Source organism: Pongo abelii, chromosome 13 (genome assembly GCF_028885655.2).
Source record: "Pongo abelii isolate AG06213 chromosome 13, NHGRI_mPonAbe1-v2.0_pri, whole genome shotgun sequence".
Lineage (NCBI taxonomy): Eukaryota > Metazoa > Chordata > Mammalia > Primates > Hominidae > Pongo > Pongo abelii.
Genome location: NC_071998.2, coordinates 42,276,306 through 42,298,266, shown reverse-complemented (window position 1 = coordinate 42,298,266; position 21,961 = coordinate 42,276,306). Strand labels below are relative to the sequence as shown.

The window sequence follows — 21,961 nt, the reverse complement described above, 5'->3', positions numbered from 1 at the left end:
ATTAGGAGACATTAGTGGTAATAATAGTACCTACAATTTCAGCGAACACTTAACTATGTACCAGGTACCATGCTTAGCTCTTTGAATATATCATCTTAATTCTCACAACGAGCCTGTCAAATAAATGGCACTATCTCCATTTTACACTTCACCACCGCCACCACAACAAACACAACGGGTAACTCCTCAGATCAACAGCAAGGAAAAGGCAGAGCCAAGAGCCTGGATTTAAGTCTAATAGTATTTGACTGCTAAGCTGAACTAATAAATCTGATACTAAAAAATGTAGACACATATGTTACATGGTAAGAGTAAAACCTTAGATATCTATAATGGAATTTTTCTTCCATTTATAAAAAATTATGCATCTATGTATGATATAGATCATAGTTTATGCTGTATTGTAGACTAATTATAGCCTAATAGTATGAAACTCTAATTTCACCTTTTTTTTTGCAGTATAAAAATGTGTGCATTTGTGCTAAGTGTGGCTACTTACTTGGGAATTCAGTGGTTGTTTAACTTTGTACTCTGACTCTGTACTGATGAAGTGGACTATTCAGAGTTCTCAACCTTTGATTATGAAGAGAGGATCACTCAGCAGGGTGTGGTGGTACATGAACCATTTGCCCAACTTACTCAGCTGTCATTTATAGAAGTAGGAGCTGAAGTTTTCTGTCTTTTTCAATGGGGGCAAACTTTATTATAGGTGTAATCCTGAATGGAAAGAGACCAGTGAGCATTATTACTGAGTGAAGAGGGTGAGTAGAGTACCTGTGTTCTCTGAACCTGGAAGAGCACGTGACTGATGCTTTTCTATGGAGAAAAACGCAGTTCAACTTGTTTCTGAGATCTGCTAGCTTTCCCCTCCAATTTCCTTAGCTGAAAAAAAAAAAAAAAAAAAAAAAGTAATGCTACTGATCCCCGAGGCTTGCAGTAGGATCGAATACAGCAATGGATGTAAAGTGTAGTACAGTGCCTAGCCTAGAGAAAGCAGACAATGCAGGGTGGCTGTTGTTATTGCAGCCGTTATAAGGCCCTTGTAAAGATGAAGTAAGCAACAGTAGCTTGTTTTCATTACTTTTAAGGTGTGTGTATGTTTTATTTTGAGGAATCGTTATTTAAGATCTTTTTTTTTTTCTGTATCTTTCCATTTAGTTTCTTCACCCTTTCCTGTTTCTTCAAAAACTTTAAATAATTTTGATCAAGCACAGCCTACCATAGCTTCGTATTTACTTTTCCATGGCATATGATGTTCCAATGAGGCCATGTCTCCAGTGAAACCTTTTGTTTAAGTTCCTGTAGCAAATTTAAACCTATACTAGTGTTTTATCTTCCAAATAGCAGCAAATAGGCTTTCATTATAATAGTGAGAAGAATAAAAGCACCCCTATTAGACCAATTAGCTTTAAATGAAAAGTCCAGTGTAGTGTGAATGCAGAGAACTTTACAATAAAAAAGATTCTACTTATACTTTATAAAGATAATACCTATTATTCATTATCTTATACGCTGAATTACATTTTTTCAATAATTATGATATGTACTATTGGTAATAACTGGCAAATATTAGCAGGCAGCCAGTAAATATTTGTGTTTCCATTTTGATTCAGTAGTAAACAATAAATAATAATTAAACAGTAACAATAGCTAACAAAAATCAATCCAAGATGGATAAAAGACTTAAATGTAAAACCCAAAACTATAAAAACCCTGGAAGCCAACCTAGGCAATACTATTCTGGACATAGGAACCAGCAAAGATTTCATGATGAAGATGCCAAAAGCAATTGTAACAAAGACAGAAAATGACAAATGGGATCTAATTAAATTTAAGAGCTTCTGTACAGCAAAAGAAACTATCAACAGAGTAAACAGACAACCTACAGAATGGGGAAAAATATTGCAAACTGTGCATCTGATGAAGGTTTAATGTCCAGCACCTATAAGGAACTTAAATTTACGAGAAAAAACCAACCCCATTAAAAAGTGGGCACAGGATATGAACACATACTTTTCAAAAGAAGACATACACACAAGTTAACAAGCATATGAAAAAAAAAAGCTCAACAACATTGCTGATCATTAGAGAAATGCAAATCAAAACCACAATGAGATACCATCTCATACCAGTCAAAATGGCTATTATTAAAAAGTCAAAAAATAACAGATGCTGATGAGGTTGTGGAGAAAAAGGAATGCTTATACACTGTTGGTGGGAGTGTAAATTAGTTCAGCCCTAGTGGAAAGCAGTGTGGCAATTCCTCAAAAAGCTGAAAACAGAACTACCATTTGACCTAGCACTCCCATTACTGAGTATGTACCCAAAGGAATACAAATTGTTCTACCATAAAGACACATGCAGGCATATGTTCACTGTAGCACTATTCACAATAGCAAAACATGGAATCAACCTAAATGTCCATCCATGGTAGAATGGTTAAAGAAAATATGGTACATATACACCACGGAATACTATACAACCATAAAAAGAACGAGATCATGTTTTTTGTGGGAACATGGATAAAGCTGGAGGTGATCATCCTCAGCAATCTAACACAGGAACAGAAAACCAAACACCACATGTTCTTGTAAGTGGGAGCTAAATGAAGAGAACACATGGACACAAAGAGGGGAACAATTGGGGCCTTGAGGCTGGAGGGTGTGGGAGAAGGGAGAGGATCAGAAAAAATAACTATTGAGAACTAGGCTTAGTACCTGGGTGACAAAGTAATCTGTACAACAAACCATTGTGACATGAGTTTACCTATATAACAAACCTGCACATTTACCTCTAAACCTAAAATAAAAGTTAAAAAAAATCATTTGAAATTCTGCCATTCAGACACAACCAATGTTAACATTTTGGTATATATTCTTCTAGTTATTTTTTAGCCATAAATACGAACTCACATGCACATATTATTTATATTTAATACACCTATATGTATTTAAACAATAATTGGGCCATACAGTTTTTTTCACTTTTTTTCCTTTTTATTGGTATGTAATAGTTGTACATGTTTTGGAGGCACATGTGATATTTTGATACCTGTATACAATGTGCAATGATCAATCAGGGTAATTTGGTTATCTATCCCCTCGAATGTTTTTCTTTATGTTGGGCATATTACAATTCTTCTCTTTTAGCTATTTTGAAATATACAATAAAGTATTGTTAATTATAATTTCCCTATTATACTATTGAATATTAGAACTTATACCTTCTAGCTAACTATTTTTGTACTCCTTAACCAACTTCTCTTGGGCCATACTATTTGTATGCATTTTTTTAAACCTAATAACATGATATCTTTCTTGGCAGTAAATACAGATTTATGTAATTATTTTTGATGGCTGAGTTGTGCTCTGCTACATGGCTCTACCACAGTATATTTTATCAGTTTTCTGTTGATGGATATTTGAAGTTATTTCAAGTTTTTGGTTATTATCAATAAGATGGTAATTAATATACTCTTGCATACATCTTTTCATTATTCTCGCTTTTCCCCTGGAATAAATTAGTAGAATGATTGCATCAAATGTTATGTATACTCTAAGGCTTTTAATACACGTTCTCCAATTGCCCCTGAAAAAGATAAGATGGTTCCACTTTACCCCCTACAAGACTTCTATTAGCCCTTTAATTTTCTTTTTAAAGTGTGGTTCTTTATTTTTTGATAATAGAAGCAAATTTTTTTCTCTTTTTGTAATTTTGGTCTTCCCTGAATTTTCAGACATCCATTCTCACTAGGTCCTTATTTTACACAGAGTTGCTAGGTTTTAGTCTAAGAGATTCTCCTTGGTGAAGTAAAGAGGATATATTTTGTGGCAGCTGCTTGTCTCACAGATTTTCTTTTTCATTGCTTTCTAAGTCCATGACTGTGCTTTGAATGTTTGAGATTATTGGAATTGGTAAGTGATATCATTTTAATAGTAAGTTATCAAAAAGATTTTGGATTATCCAAAGTTGTTGTCTATAGGAGTTTGTGCAATTCTCTTTATTCTTTTAAATTTTTTACTTGCCAATTGATAAATTGTAGTTATGTATATTTACATGGTACAGAGAGATCTTATGGCTTATGAATACAATGTGCAATAATTCAATCATGCTAATGAACATATCTGTCACTTCCAATTCTCTCTCTCTCTCTTTTTCTTTTTGAGACGGAGTCTCTATGTTGCCCAGGCTGGAGTGCAGTGGCGTGATCTCGGCTCACTCCAGCCTCCCGCTCCCGGGTTCAAGCAAATTTCCTGCCTCAGACTCCTGAGTAGGTGGGACTGCAGGCATGTGCCACCATGCCCGCCTAATTGTTTTTCTTTTTTTTGTAATTTTAGCAGAGAGGAGGTTCCACCGTGTTGGCCAGGCTGGTCTCGAACTCCTGACCTCAAGTGATTCACCCGCCTCAGCCTCCCAAAGTGCTGGGATTACAGGCATGAGCCACCACACCCAGCCCAAAATAAAAACATCTTTTACATTGAAAAATATAAAATAATTTTATAATTGGGTTGTGGAATCGAAAATAATGTTGGAATGTCACCTTCTTCAAAGGTTTGTAAATACTTCCCAGAGAAGAGCTATTTGTTAGGGAAATACAATTAGCTCGCAAAGTCACATAGTTCATCTGAGAATAAACTGATTTCATGGAAAAATAGTATCCTTTGTCTCATCTAGCTACTTGACAGGTATAGACTCTAGTTTTTCAGAAGTAAATTGTGCCAATGAGCAATCTAAATGTCCTAGGTTTGGGGCCTAACTTGAATGTGAATATAAGAAGTAGTGAATTTTGGTGCTTTTTTTGGTTGTTGTTGACAGTAGGAAGAGTTTGCTACTTGGTAGTTGAAATTTTAGAATTCTACTCTGAAGATTTCATATTGCACAAGTAGAACTAAAATTTCTTCAAAATTTCCCTAGTAGAGCTCTAAGCAGTGCTAAACAAAACGAAGTATTACAAGAAATGAAATGCTAAGGTGTGTAGAAGAACTTATTATTTTTCTCTTTTTGTTTCTTTTTCTCATTAAGAAATTTGATGCATAATAGATGTACATGGTTTTAGGGTACATGTGATAATTTAATACATTCATATAATTTGTAAAGTTCAAATCAGTGTGCTTGGGATATAGATCCATCACCTTAAATATTTGTCTTTTCTTTATATTAGAACCATTCAAATTCTTCTAGCTATTTAAAAATACAAAATAGATTATTGTAAACTGTAGTTACCCTACTGATCTAACACTAGGTCTTATTATTTCTATCACACCATATATTTGTACCCGTTAATCAGCTTCTCTTCATCCCCTTCTCAACCACTACCCTTCCTGGCCTCTGGTAACCACCAATCTATATATCTTCATGAGAGTCACCTTTTTAGCTCCCACATATGAGTCAGAACATGCAATATTTGTCTTTCTGTACTTGGCTTATTTCATTTAATGACCTGCGGTTCTATCTGTGTTGCTGCAAATGATAAGATTTCATTCCTAATTCATTGTGTATATCTATATCGCATTTTCTTTATTCATTTATTAATGGCTACTTAGGCTAGTTCCGCATTTTGGCTGTTGTGAATAATGCTGCAGTAAAAATAGGAGTACAGATGCCTTGTGATGTATTTCTTTCTTTTGTACATATACCCAGTAGTGGAGTTACTGGATCATATGGTAGTTCTATTTTTAGTTTTTTGAGGAAACTCCATACTGTTCTCCATAGTGCCTAACTAATATACATTCTCCCTAATAGTGTGGAAGGATTCTCCTTTCTCCATATTTTTACTGGCATCCATTATTGCCTGTCTTTTTAGTATAAATTTTAATCGGGGTGAGATGATAGCTCATTGTGGTTTTGATTTGCATTTCTGTGATGGTTAATGATGTTGAGTATTCTTTTCATATACCTGTTGACCATTTGTATGTTTTCTTTTGAGAAATATCTATTCAGATCTTTTGGCCACTTTTAAATTAAATTATTTGTTATTTTGCTATTGAGTTGTTTGAGCTCCTTGCATATTCTGGTTATTAATCCCTTGTCAGATGGACAATTTGCAAGTATATTCTCCCATGCTGTGGGTTGTCTCTTCACTTTGTTGATTGCTTCCTTTGCTGTGCAGAAGCTTTTTAACTTGATGTAATCCCATTTTTCTGTTTTTGGCTTGGTTGTCTGTGTTTTTAAAGTCTTACAAAAAAAAAATCTTTGCCCAGATCAGTGTCCTGGAGTGTTTCCTCAATGTTTAGAAAAACTTATTTTAAGGGCTTGTTGCAAAGTGAGATAACAATAATGATCTTAGTTTTAATTCAATATCAATATAAATAGCATTTAAACGTTGGTTGTAGTCATTGTGAGTTATGCCTTGTCATCCTCAATCTGTATCTTCTCCTAAGATTTTAGTGTTTCATGACTGGGAAAACTGCTTGATAATTAGCTTTGCATATCAGCTATTACTAGAGCAGTTTTGGTATTATCCCATAAGTCTTTTCACCGTCCTTTTCTCCCATTATTCCTCCTTCTCTTTCTGTGCCTGTTGTCTGATTTCTAGGTTTTTTATTTGTTTGGTTGATGGTGGTGGAGGGGGAATGCATCAGATTTTTAGGACAGAATCTTGAGGGTAAAAATATAAAATTATACTCTTTTTGTTCAGATATTTTACCAGCCGATAAAAGCCAGCCTGCCTGCCTGCCTTCCTTCCTTCCTGGCTGCCTTCCTCCCCTCCCCTCCCCTCCCCTCCCCTCCCTTTTTTTTTGAGACAGGATCTTGCTCTATTGCTCAGGTTAGAGTGCAGTGGTGTGATCATAGCTCACTGCAGTCTCAAATGCCAGGGCTCAAGCAATCTTCCTGCCTCAGCCTACTGAGTGCCTAGGACCACAGGTGCGTACCACCATGCCCAGGTAATATTTTTAATTTTTTGTAGATAATATTTTATTTTTAAATTTTTTTGTAGAAACACAGTCTCTCTATGCTGCCCAGACTGGTCTGAAACTCCTGGCCTTAAGCTGTCCTCCCATCTCAGCCTCCCAAAGTGTTGGGATTACAGGCATTAGCCACCATGGCTGGCTCTTTTATTTTAAAAGATTTATTGTAATAAGGTATTTTCTGTATATCCATTATTAAAACATAGTCTTGCACACTAAGGTAGTGCCTTCTATCTCTCAACTCCTTCTGATAGGTAGAAGGAGTTCTATAAAGTTTTCTTTTTAATACTAGCAGATGAGATATCTTACATCTTGCATCCTGGGTTGTATTTCAGACCAGTGGGTTTGTTTCTTGTTTTTTCTTGTTGAGATTTTTATCTCTCTTTGCCTTTTAAAAAGGACAAGATGACATTTAAGGGCAAGTAATTGCATCCGTGTAAAGCTTCTGCCACAGTTTTAAAGAATCTTCTAACTTTGTACTCCTTAATTCAGCTTAATGTATGTATGAATTATATACCTTGAGGGAATGATCTGGTATAACTGATCTGAACTGAGATTAAGGAAAATCTGGTAGGACTTCTTTAAAAACAAGGTAGATTTATAAATTCATTTTTCTAGTTTTGTTGTTTATTATTCCTTTTCTTAATAGGAAAGAATAATTAGGAAGGAAATAAAATCATAGCAGAATCAGTATTACAGAAGGTTGAAGCAGTTATGCAACTTTGCTAGAAAGTAGTAGGACTGGCAATAAAGCAGTTGAAATCCTTCCCCCTGTAGACACAAATTACACCAGTAGCAGGGATTCTCATTATTTTATACAATTGTTTTCTTTTTGTGTGTATGTGGAATACAACATTGTCCTTTCTTGTGAAGGATGAATATGTATGACAATTCTTGTGGTAGCACTGGATAGAATTCCAGTGCTACTGGAGTTCTATCCTAGAATCACTATTTTCTGTGACCCCTTGACCCTGAATTCTTCCAGCATGTCAGTTTCCTCATCAGTAAAATGGAGGTGATATTACCTGGTCTGGTGCATCTTTGGGTGATTATGAGGATCCTATAACATGTATGAAAGAACTTAGAAAATTAAATAGCACTAATAAATGTTTTTGAAATAATTTTTCTTTAAATATTTGGCATATAAACATCCCTTGGTCAGGTATATATAGATTGCTTAGTTTTCAATTTCAGGTTGATATTTTTACCCCTTTAAAAGACAAGAAAGTAAATCAGATTATATGGAAATTGGCAACCATAAGTCTGTGCAATTTACTGTATGTCATTGAGTTATGTTGATTAGAATGGGAATTACTTTCTTAACAGCATAGTATTTGGAAAAGTTAAAATAATTTCATTTTCTGGGGAAGGAGTCAGCAGGGTAGTATTAGAAAAAGCCTGTGTGGAGAGTCAGAATGCCTGGATTGAAGTTCTGGCCCTGTAATTTAACCACCTTGGTAAGTCGCTCAACAGCACAGAGCCACTGTTCTCTCATCTGTAAAAGGTGACAGTGACACCAGTCTTGCTTTTGCTCACAGGATTGTAGGGAGATCAGATGAGATAATGTGCATGTGAAGGTGATTTTCACATTAAAAAATGCTATATTAATAAAAGCTAAGTTGGACTGAACTATAAAAGGCCTAAGGTCAGGAACGGTGACCCAACCATATTGAGAAATGTTTTAGTGTTTTGACTTTTGGAGGTTTTTGATTGATGACCTGTTCAACATGTGCCTTCAAAAAAATAATATGTTCAACAACTTTAGTGTTTCCTTCCAGTTAAGTATACAGCCATTGCCAAGACCCAGGTGGTAAATTCATGCCATATACTACTATTTAAATAATCATATAAAGTAATGCAAACATTACTACTGTTTCCATATTTTGAAACATTTTGTCACCTTTGTTTACACCGTTTAATTGTGGGATGATTTCAAATTCCAACTCTGTGAAGTGGTGACAGTATTTGCTTTTATGTGAAATGTTTGAGATGCAATTAGTAAAAAACAAAAATGACAAAACATATCAAAGTACAGTACAGAATTTTTTTTTTGTTACAACTCTCAGTTCTAGGTGGCCCTAAGTAGAAAAGCTGCTGAAATGATGTGAACATAATTTCTTTGTCATTAATGTTAAGAGGCAAAAACTAAATTCTAAACTTAATGCTTTATCTTTTTGTTCATTTTAAGGCCCCTTTTTAAATATAACTAGAACTATTACATCTTTTAATACTTATTATTGCGAGACCGAAGCCTGTGAGCAGTTGAACTTTCAAGTGCTATAGCCAGAATTGCTATTCATTTTAGATACTTGGACAAAAAACAGTGTTTGATGGACTGCCTAGGTGAAGACCTGGAAAAGGAAGGGTTATCTACAAATTGAGTGAGTTTATTATGGCTTAGTGATTTGCTGATTGATTTCATTTGCTGTCAGTTAAGGCTCTCTTAATGTCAGTTTTCTTTGCATAATGCCTTGAAATAAAGACTGATGAAGTTCTTCAAATTGATGCCGCTTATATAAACTGACCCCGATTTGCCCTATTCTGCATGACAACTTAAGTGACAGCAGTTAGAAGGAAATACAGCAATGAATATGCAACTTAAGGATTAAGGAAGATGCAGTAAATCATTCAGTCTAAAACTAGGTACAATGATAATTTCTTGTAATAATGCCACAGATGCCTTACATTTGTTAAAGAGACTGTTATTACTCTCAAATATATGTTTTCATTATATACATGTATTTGAATTGAAGAAGAGAACTAAAAGTTATTCCAACAGGGATCCTAATTATTTTCCCTCTTATTTAAACTTGGAATTATCAAAATCACAGTTTTAAAAATATTTTATTTAGGATATCCACATGCAAAAGAATGAAATTGGACCTTGGTCTTACAACATGCACAAAAATCAACTCAAAATGGAGTACACAATGTTTAAAAAGACCTAATGCCAAAAAACAAAGGAAACAACAAAATGGAACGGCAACCTGTGGAATAGGAGAAACTATTTATAAACTGTATATCCAGTAAGGAGTTTAATATCCAAAATATATAAGGAACTCATACAAACACAATAACTTTTTTAAAAAATGGACAAAGGACCTAAAAAGACATTTTTCCAAAGAACACGTGCAAGTGGCCAGTAAGTAAAAAGGTGTTCAACACCGCTAACCCTCCGGGAAATGAAAATCAAAACCACAATGAGGTATCACATCACAACTGTTAGGATGGCTATTACCAGAAAGTCAAAAGACAACAAGTGTTGGCAAGGATGTAGAGAAAAGGGAACCTTTGTGCACTATTGGTGGAAATGTAAATTGGTATAGCTATTATGGAAAACAGTATGGAATTTCCTCAAAAAATAAAAATAGAACTACCATATGATCCAGCAATCCTACTTCTGGGTATATATCCAAAGGAAATGAAACCATTGTCTTGAAGACATGTCTACACTTCCATGTTCATTGTAGCATTATTCACAATAGCCAAGATATAGAAACAACCTGAGTGTCCTCTGATGGATGAATGGACAAAGGAAATGTTTATACACACACACACACAAACACAGAGAGAGAGGAAAATTCAGCTTTAAAAAATAAAGGAAATCCTGCAATGTGCAACAACATATATGAACATGGAGGACATTATGCTAAGCGAAATAAGCCAGACGCAGAAAGAAAAATACTGCATGATTCCACTTATACGTAGAATTTTTAAAAATCTAACTCATAGAAACAGAGTAGAAGGTGGTTACCTGAGGTTGGGGGTGGTTGGGGGAATGAGGAGATAATTGGTTAAAGGGTAAAAACTTTCAGTTATAAGATGAATAATCTCTGGAGATCATGGTACAGCATTATATAATGCATTGTGTACTTGAAATTTGCTAAGAGAGTAAATCTTCAGTATTCTCACCACATACACAAAAGAGGGTAACTATGTGAGGTGATATATATGTTTATTAGCTTGATTGTGGTAATAATTTCACAAAGTATATATATATTAAATAATCACATTATAGCCTTTAAATATATACAATCTTTATTTGTCAAAAAATATTTTATTTGAGTTTGCATAGTACTGTATATTAAGTAACCAGTGAAATGTAGAGTAATTTTAGAAATGGTTTAGAAAGTACTTTTCAGTTTTGGAGCCTCCTAGTAACAGTAGTAGGTTTTTTCCCCCTTTTCCCACTGAAAGTCTCATAGTGCTGACTAAAAGGAGGCATAAGTTTTTGAGGGAAGACTAACTTAAGAAGTAGCTCACTGAAGAAACCATTAAATGGTAAACTGTGGCATATAAAATTTTAAGGTATTAGTTTGAGTGAACAGCAATTCATGAGTTGTGCAGCTCCAGGCCAGAAGTAGTTTGGAGGTCCTGTTGAGAGAACACACTCAAATTTCTACACTTTTGTAGACACTAAGCCAAAACCCAAATCAACTCTTTATCTGAAATAAAAGATTGTTGCTTAATTCATTTATTTTCAAAGGAAAAATAAAAATAAAAAATTAAATAAATTCTCATAATAATTTCATTTAGAAATAGTATTCTTAATTTTCTTAACAAAGTACCCTTAAAAAAAAAACTCAAAAGACTTGCGAATACTAGCCAATCAAATCCTTCCTTCAATTTTAGAAAACAGGAATTGTATGTAAACAAGTCTGGGCCAACTCTTAGAACCTGCTTTCTATATCCTCCTCCTCTGTTCTCCATCTTTCCTAGTTCTTTCAGCCCCAGTGGTCAGGCTGAGCTGAGTATGAGAGAGGGCCCTCGAGAGGCCCTGGAAGCACATTCCCTCAGCTCCTAAGTGAAGTCTCCATAAAGTGATCCTAGGAGACTGTGCAGAATGACCGGCCCCTTGTTTTATCCCAGACTCTTTTCCAGGTAGAAACACTTATCTCTATGGAGATATTTGCTCTGAACAACATGTTTCTTTTCTTGCTGATTATTAGTATGGACTTTAAAAAATAAGAGAAGTTAACACATTTTTAAAGGAATACTACTTAACTTTTAAAACTTGATGTGATTTTCACATCCTGACTTAATTTTTTTTGGTTGCAATAATTAGAAGAATAATTGGAAGCCATACATATATCTTTTGATTGATGGCCTGTTAAACATGTGCCTTCAAAAAAATAAAATGTTCATCAACTTTAGTGTTTCATTCCGGTTAAGTATATAGCCATTCCAAGACCCAGGTGGTAAATTCATGCCATATACTACTATTTAAATAATTATATAAAGTAATGCAAACATTTCTACTGTTTCCATATTTTGAAACATTTTGTCACCTTTATTTACACCATTTAATTTTGGAATGATTTCAAATTCCAACTGTATATGTTGATTTGTAGCTCCTCTGAAACTAGCAGAATATCATACCAGAAATTTACACAATGAATTGTTAAACAATTTAGTAGAATTGTTTTGCTTATTATACAGATTTGTATATGCTCTAGTAAAATATGACCCTATAGACTTAAGTATATATTGCAACAACTCCAAATGATATAATTTTGTTATAACACAGGAGTTATTTTTCATCATTCAGACCCAAATCCCACATCTGAAATTCCACACTCCAGAATGCTCTGAAAACTGGTAACTTGAAGGCAAAACCTGACCTGCCCTAATTTTGTGGCAAAACCTGAGAAATATGTTTTTGATTAGAGGGTGCTATTCCAGATCTTGATGAGCTTGATGAGAGTGTTATTTAATATATGGTATACGCCTCATTTTTCTTTTCTTTTTTTTTTTTTTTTTGAGACAGGGTCTCACTTCTGTCACCCAGGCTGGAGTGCAGTGGTGCAATCTCAGCTCACTGCAACCTCCGCCTCCCAGGTTTAAGCGACTCTCCTGCCTCAGCCTCCACAATAACTGGGACCACAGGTGCGTGCCACCACGCCTGGCTAATTTTTGTATTTTTTTTTTTTTATGGAGACAGAGTTTTACTGTGTCGGCCAGGGTGGTCTCAAACTTCTAACCTCAAATGATCCGCCTGCCTTGGCCTCCCAAAGTACTGGGATTACAGCCCACATTTCTAAAATAGGAAAAATCCTGAACTGAGAAACACATTGGTTCCAAGGGTTTCAGATAAAGGAAGGTGAGAATTGTACTAGCATTATAAAACAGGTTCTATGCAAAGGACATATACTGTTGTTTCTATGCATTGTGTCAATGCAATCAAACAAAGGTTTTTTTCTTATAGAGAAGCACATTCAGTCTGTGGGATGGTATACTTGAGTGAACTTTTGCTATGTACTCTCTCTTGCATCTTGTTTTGAGTCATAAAGGAATTGTGTAGTATTTTATGCCACTTGAAAACTCGAAAGACTTCAACATTTGTGTTATATGCAAATCAGATAAGGCTCTAATAGGCTTTATCTTGCTTGTGTATAGTACCTGTTTGCAAACTAAAGGCACATTTTCACTCCATGCCAGTAGGAATTCTCTGAGGCATTATTTTTTGGGCCCCTCCCACTTTATGTACTGAAAGCAGAATGGATGAAATGCCTTGACACATAACTTACTTTTCTTACTCAACATTCTAATGTGTTCTCACTGGTAAAGGAATGCAGATTTTTTGAAGGATCTGGAGAAGCCAGACTCTGCTGGTATTCAGACAATTACTCTAGATAGAGAGAGGAGGTCCTCTTGTTGTGAGTCCAGTGGCTTGGTGGTTCGTATCCTGGACTCCTGGTAGTCCATAGGAGCAACAGGGACTAGAATGGCTTTGTTTCAAAGTTCTCTAGTTATTCTAGAGAGGAAATAAAAATATCGCTTAATAGTATTTAGAGACCAGTGTGAACTAAGATACTGGCTTTAAACCAAAATGGCCAGCTCTGTTGATCATATAGATTTGGATATGGCTAACATCATTCAGTGATGTACTGAGAACCTACCAAATGTAAGGCATTGCACTGTACTCTGGGACACAAAGGTAACTCAAACTTTTTTTTTTTTTTTGAGGGGAAAGAGAGAATGTGAAATTTAATATGAAAGTTGAGACTGATATGAAATGAAAGACATGGTTGCATAGGAGAGGCATAGATAAAAGTACCAGTGCTTGCCCTTTAGAGACGAATGAAATTTGTTCTTGCTGGGTGATTAGGAGAGGCTTCGTAGAGGAGGTAGCATTTGAGTGGACCTTGAAGTTTATGTGGCTACAAATTCCTTTTCCTATAAAATGTTATTATCAGGAAATACAAATAGGAAATATCTGGAGTTTGAGTCTCATCCACTAGGTAGCTTTGCAGCAGTGAAGTCTATAGGACGACTTTTAATCTGCAAAATGAGGATTGAACTGGAGGATTGGTAAGGTTTTTTTTTTTTCCAGCTATTGAAACCCTGTGATACTGCAAATAAACTATGGTCTTAGGAGAATTTCATGGCACTCTTATTATTTATTCCTTCACAATGTACAAAAAGTAAACTCATTGCTTTAGTTGAAAATCAGAAGGCACCTGGGAATCAATTTGTCCTTAAAACAAAATGGCTATTTATTAAATATGTGCAATTCTTTGTTTATTAATTATACCTCAATAAACCTGTTTTAAAAACTAAAATGGTAACAATATTTTTTTCAGAGTGATATAGTTTAACATACTTCAATGAATTTTGTTATAGAATAGAGATTATAGGGATTATTGAAGTAGATGATAACCCTGGCTGAAGCATGCAAATTCCCAAACCAATTTGCTATATTATATCAGAATCAGAGTGGAATCATGGTGATAAAAGGACTGGCTCTTAATAAAAGCATAAAATGTTTTCTCTCTTTCTCTCTTTGCCAATTTGCTTTTCTTCAGGTATATTGAAAATTGTTCATATTATATTTAAGTAAACCACAAACAAGTACATCAAATTCTTATAATTCTAGCTAAATGTGTTTTTAGCACCTCTGTCCGAATTAATATAAAGAAATCAATTATGGATGTACTTTGCTGAAATTCATAAATAAAACTAACAGTTTGATGTGAAAAGAGGAAAGATAAGGCAGTCAAAAAGGTGTGGATGTGTGGATGTATTTACTCTGAGTCAGTGGGTTAAATGCACTTTCTGAGGAGCTGTTTGTTTCAAGATAATGGACTGAGCAGTTTTTCTTTGGTAGTGAACAACTAGCTCTCAACCCTGCAAGCTATTTATTTCTGTAGCTTTTCTTTTTGCACTAACACTACTCTTTAAGACAATTTACATATTGAACCCCAAAAGGTCAGAATTAGGATGTGTCTTTGGTCCATTGTCAGATCTGATCAAAGCAGTTGGATCTTTGTAGGTCGATTATGGAACAGACACACGGGAGGTGCTGGTTATCACTTTGTTTAGTCTGCAAAAACTGTAAATCAGAAAGAGATAATTGAGATAGAAAGTGCCTTTATTAAGCCCCAAATATCTTTTGAAGGGGTTAAATAGGCACTTCAAATATAATCCACATTATTAATGAAATTGAAAGGCTCACTAACTATAATGAAGAACCGTACCAATATTTTATAATCTTAATTTAATCAAGTGGAATAAGTATGTATGGAACTCCTCTTCTTTATTTAACCCTGTGCTTAATAGGTGACTGGGTGAGATGACAGAGAATGAACAAGCATGCAGGGAGGATGAATTAAAAAGAAAGAACCTCAGTGTTACCATTCTTAATTACAAGGAGAACAAAACAAGCACTAATACGGGAATCACTGAGTACCAGCATGTATGCTGTGAGCCTTTGGGACGCATGAAGATGGGAAAGGGCCTGAATAGATCACTAACCTTGTTTTGGACCTTCCCTCCATCCCCCATCTTTTTCTTACTAGCAAGAGGTATTTGGCTTTTAAAAAGGAATAATCTTTATTAGTGTTTTATCCACTGCGTTTCAATATGAAATTTTAAAATGTTTTATTTCCCCAACTTGAAAAATGTGAATCAGATATAGGATCATGTCTTCTGCAAACAAAGATAATTTGACTTTCTCTCTTTCTATTTGAATAGCCTTTATTTCTTTCTCTTGCCTGATTGCCTTAGCCAGAACTTCCAATACTATGTTAAATAGGCATGGTGAGAGAGGGCAGCCTTGACTTGTGCCAGTTGTCAAGGGGAATGCTTCCAGCTTTTGCCAATTCAGTATGATATTGGCTGTGGGTTTGTTATATATGGCTCTTATTATTTTGAGGTGTGTTCCTTCAATACCTAGTTTATTGTGAGTTTTTAACATGCAGGGATGTTGAATTTTATCGAAGGCCTTTTCTGCATCTATTGAGATAATCATGTTTTTTTTTCTTTAGTTGTTTAGTTTATGTGATGAATCACATTTATTGATTTGTGTTTGTTGAAGCAACCTGGCATCCTGGGGATGAAGCCAACTTAATCTCAGACCAAACCTTCTTAAGCAACTTCAGCAAAGTCTCAGAATACAAAATCGGTGTGCAAAAATCACTATTTCTATACACCAACAACAGGCAAGCCGAGAGTCAAATCATGAATGAATATCCATTCACAGTTGCTGCAAAAAACAAACAAACAAACAAACAAAACCCAGGAATACAGCTAACAAGGGAAGTGAAGGACCTCTTGAAGGAAAACTACAAACCACTGCCCAAAGAAATCAGAAAGGACACAAACAAATGGAAAAATATTCCATGCTCAAAGATAAGAAGAATCAATATTGTGAAAATGGCCTTACTGCCCAAAATAATTATAGATTCCCAATGCTGTTAGCATTAAACTACCATTGACATTCTTCACAGAATTAGAAAAAACTATTTTAAAATTAATATAGAACCTGAATAGCTAAGACAATCCTAAGCAAAAAGAACAAAGCTTGAGACATCATGCTATCTGACTTCAAACTATATTACAAAGCTACAGTAATCAAAACAGCATGGTACTTGTATAAGCACAGATACATAGACTAATGGAACAGAATAGATAATCCAGAAATAAGACCACACACCTGCAACATCTGACCTTTGACAGACCTGACAAAAACAAGCAATGGGGAAAAATTCCCTGTTTAGTAAATGGTTCTGGAAGAACTGGCTAGCCATATGCAAAATATTGAAACTGGAACCCTTCTTTACACCTTATACAAAAATTAACTCAAGATGGATTAAAGACTTAAATGTAAAACCCAAAACTATAAAAACCTTAGAAGAAAATCTAGGTAGTACCACTCAGGACGTAGGCATGGGTACAGATTTCATGATGAAAATGCCAAAAGCAATTGGAACCGAAGCAAAAATTGACAAATGGTATCTAATTAAACTAAAGAGCTTCTGCACACCAAAAGAAGCTATCATCAGATTGAGCAGACAACCTACAGAACAAGAGAAAATCTTTGCAATACATCTGACAAAGGTCTAATATCCAGAGTCTACAAGCAACTTAAACCAATTTACAAGAAAAAACAAACAACCCCATCAAAAAGTGGGCAAAGAACATGAACAGACACTTCTCAAAAGGAGACATACATGCGGCCAACAAACATATGAAAAAAATCTCAACATCAGTGATGATTAGAGAAATGCAAACTAAAACCACAGTGAGATGCCATCTCGTGCCAGTTAGAATGGCTATTATTAAAAAGTAAAAAAACACAGATGCTGGTGAGGTCGTGGAGAAAAAGGAACACTTTTACACTGTTGGTAGGAGTGTAAGTTCAACCATTGTGGAAGACAGCGTGGCGATTCCTCAAAGACCTAGAGGCAGAAATACCATTTGACACAGCAATCCCATTACTGGGTATATACCAAAGATGTATAAATAAATCATTGTTATAACGATACATGCACACATATGTTCGTTGCAGCACTGTTCACAATAGTGAAGACATGAAATCAACCCAAATGCCCATCAATGGTAGACTGGATAAAGAAAATGTGGTACATACACACCATGGAATACTGCGCAGTTGTAAAACAGAACGAGGTCATGTTCTTTGTGGGAACATGGATGGAGCTGGAAGCCATTATCCTTAACATACTAACATAGAAACAGAAAACCAAATACTGCATGTTCTTACTTATAAGTGGGAACTGAATGATGAGAACACATGTACACATGAAGAAGAACAACACATACTGGGGCTTGTTGGGGGCGAGTTGGGGGAGGAAGAGCATCAGGAAGGACAGCTAATGGATGCTGAGCTTAATACCTAGGTGATGGGATGATCTGCGCAGCAAACCACCATGGCACACATTTACCTATGTAACAAACCTGCACATCCTGAACATGTAACCCTAAACTTAAAAGATAAAAAAAGAAAAATATGAATCATTTTTGCCATTCTTCCCTTCTTATACAGCTAAATGGCTTCCCATCACCCTTAAAATGAACTTCAAACTTCTCATTTTGGCCTTGGGCTCTTCATGATCTGGGCCCTGCTGCTCTCCAACTCCATCACCTTAACATTCTCCATCTCATTCACTGAACTATAGTGACACTGACCTTTTTCCTGTAACTTGAGCACAGTGCACATAGGCCCATTTTAGAGGCTTTGTGCTTGGTGGTCCCTTTACTTGGTATCCCTTTCTCTCAAATTTCCACAAGGCTCACTCCTTCACTTCATTTATGTCTTTGCATAAATATCACCTCATAGAAGCCTTCTCTCATTCCTCACTAAAATAACCTCCCTTCTCCCTGCATACTTTATAGCCCTGACATAATATGTTTGGCTATTACGTATTTCTCACCAAAAGGTAAGAGCCAAGAGGGCAGGGCTTTATCTACTTTACCACAGTATCTTCAGCACCTAGAACATAATAGGTACTCAATAATATTTGTTGAATATGTTAATGAATGAACCAGGATTTTCTCCCTTGTGGCCTTTTTGAGAGGCAGAACTGCATGCAAATTAAGGAAAAAAGTAGGAGGTTTGAAATCAAATGGACCTCTTATTTCCAGCCATGTCACTTTTTAGCAATGTGCCCATAAGAAAGTTATTTATGAACCCTGAGCCTTGGGATCTTTATATCTAAAATATTGCTAAATAATTCCTGTTTTTCAAGGACTGTGTAAAAAGTAAGAGATTATGTATGCCATCACAGAAAACAGACTATGTTCCTATTTGCATATGCTTTATTTAATAGGATCAGAGAATGGCCGCCTTTTGAGTGAGGAGCCTAATCATTCTGCACAGGTATATCTGTTACTTGCTAAGTGTTAGAGAAAGTCAAAGTAACTGTGATCTCCAAGGAGTGTACTCTTAGATATCAAAAATTCATACGAACATTTCCACTTATTGAGGCCAGATGTCATGATTTTGACATTTGAGCAGAGGTGGACTGCCTGAATTGTAGCTGACACCATTGCAACAGAATCCAAATATTCACCTGTATACTCACACCACCATACTCTGTCTTATCTATATGTCAATAGACTCCAAAGTCTCCAAAGCAGCTCTAATAATCTTCATTGTAAAACTCCTAATGATGTCAAGACAGAGAAGGTGCTGAAGAGATGATAACCATAATAATATATTTTTGTGTGTGATAGAGAACTAAAGTAATGAAGTTAAACTTCTTGTTTTCCTATGGCCCACAATTCTGCTTTAGTCACTAACCAAGCAACTTTCAGTTTATCAGACCTTGTTTTGCAACACATTAATAAACCCAGTGGCAATTCTGTAATTTACCAATATGACAAGTGTTTTGCAGGCTGCTTAAATTTCTAAGTCCTTAAAGTAAGGCAATTTATTAGTATTGGTGTTATTATCACTGATCTAGTAGTATCTTCTGAGAAACTCATTCCTCTGACTTTTTCTAAGATTATTGTTGCCTTTTATGGTTTTCATGTCCATATGCAATGGTTTTCAATAGGAACTTTTCTCATTCTCTGATTATTTTGATGACCTCTTTTCCATATTTTTGTAGGAAACCATGCTGGTTTTTTTCTATATGTCATTGTCCCTTTGCTCTTTCTTTACAATAATCTTTAGCGTAATAAGGGCAATAATCACCATCAATCTAGAAGCTGCATTTGCCCTTAGAATTAGCCTTGATTCAGTTCTAGTTGGAAGCAACATATTTGAAAAAGTATTGGTCTTGTTTTTGGCACATTTAGTTGTATATGCCATGGTTGGGTGGAAGCCAGAAAAAAGTTTAGAGTCTAAACAAGATACAAAGAAAACATCATTTAAAAAAAGTCTGCTGCAAAAGTGTTCTGAAACTCTGCTGAATATGGTTTCCCATGAGACTCCTTCTCATACCTGAAAAGCTATTATATTTACATCCTTCAAAGATGGTGCCAGTAAAAACTTTGGGTGATGGGATAAGTCAAGTCCAGGGCCATTTCAAATGCCAAAAAAGGAAAATGAGCTTGGATTCTCTTTTTCTTATATAAAATAACACCAACAAAACAGCTGAACTACATGCAGCATCACATCAAGTCAGTTTACAATTTTGCCTTCAGTTGTGCTTGACTAAGGAGGTTGCATATTTGCAACAAAATTTTTTCTCTTCTACTGACCTGATATATTTGCTATCCTTATCATTGTCACCATTATCACTAAAAAGCCCTTCAGTATCTGTGTATACACTGCATTCAGTATCTAGTTACACACTGTTTTTACCATAGCCTGTAATAGTCATATACAATTTTAGCTGGACAGTGGTGGCCCAGACCAGTCTATAAAGGAATAAAATTCTTGTATATGTACACAAACCCTAATACATGTAGGACCGAATATGGGCTATCCAGAAAACTTCTTATAAATAACGAAGGGGGAGGAACTTGGTTCACTAAAATCTTAGTTTTTATATAAAAGAAAGGTCTTTTTTTTTCTGTCAGGTAATTTTCCGGGCAGCGCACGATGAAACCCTTCCCCATCTTAGTAGTTAAAATGGAAATGAAATATAATGTCTCTGAGTCCCATTCCTTCTATACATATATCCAGCATGTATAGATCTCATTCAGAATTAGAATTTATGAGTTAGATGAGCTAATCCTATGTGGGCAGGATTTGGGATATCACTGTCTTGGTATTTTGCTTGTCAAGTCCTTTACTGATGCTAACAGGTCCTTATAGTCAGGCTGCTAAGAGATACATAGCACATTATCATTTTACATGTATAAGTTAATCGAGTATACCAGAAGTTGTTTTCCTTTTTTTCAAAGTAATCTATTGTGTGGATAATAGATGATTTGCTATAATTTCTAAGCTTAATTTTTTCCCATTAAAAAAATTGAAGTCTTCTTTCAAATTATATATGTTTTTAGAATCAAAAGATGTTTTGAGGGAAGTGTGGAAGTTATATGGCATGCTTTCATAGAATAGAGATTCATTATTTTGTTACAAAGGTTTATTGAACAACTACAGAATGAATGAAGTTCCCAAGAAAATATCATTTGAAGTTCTTTTATTTGAAATATTTATTTACATAAACAAAAATCTGTAGCTCAGAGTCAATGCAGAGTAATACTTATTAATGATTGTGAGATCTTTGAAAGTCCTGGCGTCATAGCAAAATTCAAAAGGGGTTTGCTTTGTATCTTTTTCAGCTAATAAAGGAGAGAACATGGGTCAATAAAAGAGAGAATATGGATTCAATTCTTGTTATATGTATGTTGTAATAAGTTAGCTGTGCACTTTATGAAACTTGGAAAGCCTGGATTAAGTCTACTGATTTCACTGAGAAACAAACAAATAAACAAACATCAACCAATCCAAATCAAACCAGGAAACTTGAAACACATTGAGTGAACATGGGCTTTGGAAATGGACAGGCATGGATTTGAATCCCAATTCTACTCTTTATTAACTGGGTGACACTGGACAAGGTACTTAGCATCACTGAACCACAGTTTCTTAGTCTATAAAGATAATATGAGTCTTACAGGATTATTGGAAGGCAGCTATAATCCTGGTGTAACACCATACACCTACAGGATTATTGTCAGAATTAGAAAAAATATGCAAAGCTTATAACGTGGTGTCTGGCCTGTAGTAGCTATTGTTATAACCAGGGTCCAGGCAAACCCTGGAACATGGGAACTACAGAGGAAGCTAGAAAACCTTTGAGCAAAGATTTGGTAAGAGCATAGGCTTTATTGACTTCCATACGTTCTAACTTATT

At 35.2% G+C, this 21,961-nt stretch overlaps 1 protein-coding gene across 14 annotated transcripts in view; it reads left to right on the top strand.

The window, feature by feature from the left end:
• CCDC171 (coiled-coil domain containing 171) overlaps nt 1–21,961 on the top strand; it is a 467,560-nt gene that overhangs the window by 348,106 nt on the left and 97,493 nt on the right. The window lies entirely within an intron of this gene.